The sequence below is a fragment of the Vulpes lagopus genome, chromosome 23 (assembly GCF_018345385.1).
Source record: "Vulpes lagopus strain Blue_001 chromosome 23, ASM1834538v1, whole genome shotgun sequence".
Taxonomy (NCBI): domain Eukaryota; kingdom Metazoa; phylum Chordata; class Mammalia; order Carnivora; family Canidae; genus Vulpes; species Vulpes lagopus.
The window spans coordinates 60779013-60781877 of NC_054846.1; positions in this window are offsets into that span (position 1 = coordinate 60779013).

Genomic DNA, 2865 nt, shown 5'->3' on the forward strand with positions numbered 1-2865 from the left:
GCCCCGGGTCACCAGAAAATAAAAGTGGTTGAGCTTGGCCAACTTTGGGGCCCCTTCCACTTACCTCAAATACTAGGAAATGCGGTGGCTTTGGGCAGGATTGGGCGGGAAATTTCCCCTACAGACCTCAGCAGGATGGCTAGGCTTTAGGAGCATGCGAGAATTATGGAGTGGAGACATTCATAGCCAAACTGGGTTGGAATGCTTCACAGATGTCGTAACTTGATCTGCAACAGTCTTCCACCTTGGCAGCAATTCTGCTGAGACTACCCAGGAGAATCGGCACACCTGCTTGACCAGCCCTGGCACTAGGAACGTTTAACGGGTTTACCCGGGGATCAGAAATACGGTGGTCTCCGGACGTACCAGATACCGCTACAGACGCTTGAACACTCAGGTCTGATTTTCGTACAGCTAACGGAGGTACGAGTGAAGTCTTCGCTGGAGTTCCAAGGTTGCTAATGGTTCAACTTGAATGTGCTTGGCAAGGGAAATCTTATGCAGGTTTTTGGGCCCCTTTGAGGGGCCCGGAGGCACATCGAATTAAGTTGCTTCGGACGTTAGCTGGGCGCCGTTTGGCACTTAGTTGGGGACCTTGGCCAGGAACTACGAATCGTGGTTTGATGTTGCAAGAATGTTGGAGGGACTTTCATTCCCCAAGGAGGGGTATGTTGAGGCAGAGTTGCGTGTTGTGGGAGCAAGTGGAGGAATACCTACAATCGTTTACGTTGCCGAACCCGGAGGACCTGTTATGGCAGGACGAGACCTTTCCCAACTGCAAAGTAGCATTGGCTAAAGCACGGGAGAACTGCGTTCCCTGCACTTCACAACTACGAGTATCTAGAGGGGGGATCACTATGGATCCGTCCGAGGCGTAACCGTTCCGGGCCCGGAGGATCAGATACCCACTCCATGCAGTCTGGGCACTGAACGTACAGCTTTAAAGGCCCACTTTCAAACCTCAATGCTGGGGGACACTAAATTTTTTTCCAAGGAGTCAAGTGAGCAAGGCTGGGTCAACCTCGAAGTCTTCTTCAGGCAATTTTTAGTGAGACTTGGGGTGGCACTAATTCGAATGCTCCCGGAATACACGAACTAGGTTTCTCGATAGGATTTGAGGGACTGCTTCCTCACACTAGGAGCAGGCCAATAGATGTCGCACCTGGCTCACAGAGGAAATACTAGGAAATCACTGGGTTGAGCTTGGATGCACTAGTCTTGTGGGCCGGGACTTTCCACTTACCTCTCACAACATTCAGGCACGCATCGCGGCTAGGCCTTTTAGGAGCACGGTGTAATGCAGGCAGGATGTGGGAGGGGACAGTCCATTAGCCCAGCTCTAGGAAGTGCGTATGCTTTGCAGGCAGATGTCTGCTAGACACTTTGATGGGAGCTAGACCCAGCTACACTCTCATTGAATAGGCTGTTTGCAATGTCTGCATTGAGATCTGATAGAACTGAGGAGAATCCTGTCACTTCCACATGCTCTTCACACAACTCCTCCGGACCTAATATAAGGATGCTGGGACTCGTTACAGGCAGTCAGAATGCGGGAGGGTCCTTCCCTGAACTCAGCTCGCAGAAGGAAGCAGGCCTACATGACAGCTTTCAACTAACTGCGTTCCTCGGGCACTGAGAACGTAACAGTGTTCTAAGCCAGGAGGTACCCAGAATACACTCCATACAGTGGAGACACCCTCCAGGTCTGCTTATTCCACTTGCGTCTCCAAGCTTGACAAATGGCTGTGGGCAGATGTTGGAAAATCTTTCTGCAGGCAGTGTGCACTTAGGGACTGAGGGTGAGTCCACACTCAGAAGTAAGTTGCTTGGACAACGTTCAGCTAGATTGTCTCGTATGGCTTAGGATGTGGCACTGGCTCCACAGGAAATACTACGAAATCGCTGGTTGAGCTTGGATGCACTAGTATTGTGGACAGGACTTTGACTTCCTCTCACAACACTTCAGGCACGCATCTGGGCCAGGCAGTTAGAGCGGGTGTAGTTCAGGCAGCATGTGGGAGGGACAGTCCATAAGCCCAACTCTCAGAAGTGTGTATGCGTTGCACGCAGATGTCTGCTAAGACACTTGATGGAGCTAGGACCACTCTCATTGAAAAGGCTTTGCAATGTCTGCATTGAGATCAGATACAGTGAGGAGAATCTGTCACTTCACATGCTTTGAACAACCTCTTCGGCACTAACTTGGGGCTGGGACCTACGTCTACCAGTTCAGAATGCGGGTAGGCTGCTGAACTCACTCACAGAAGGAAAAGGCAGTACAAGCCACTTTCAATACTGGTTCTGGGCATGAGACGTAACAGTTTTAAGCCAGGATACCCAGAATAGCATCACTGCAGCTTGAGACACCCTGCAGTCTGCTTTCCACTGCTCTCACAACTTGACAAATGGCTGTGGGCATGTTGGAAATTTTGAGGCAGGTGCAACTTAGGGACTAGGAGAGCTCACTCCGAAGTATTGCTTCGACAACGTTCAGCTAGATTCTCTCGTATGGCACTTAGATGTGCACCTGGCTCCACAGGAAATACTAGGAAATCGCTGGTTTGAGCTTGGATGCACTAGTCTTGTGGGCCGGGACTTTCCCCTTACCTCTCACATACTTCAGGCACGCATCGGAGCTAGTCCAGTTGAGAGCTCGGGTGTACGTGCTGGCAGGATTGGGAGGGACAGTCCATTAGCCCATCTCTCGAAGTGTGTATGCGTTGCAGGCAGATGTCTGCTAGACACTTTGATGGAGCTAGGACCGAGCTACACTCACATTGAACAAGGACGTTTGCAATGTCGGCTTTGAGATCAGATACACTTGAGACAATCCTGTCACTTGCCACATGCTCTTCACACAACCTC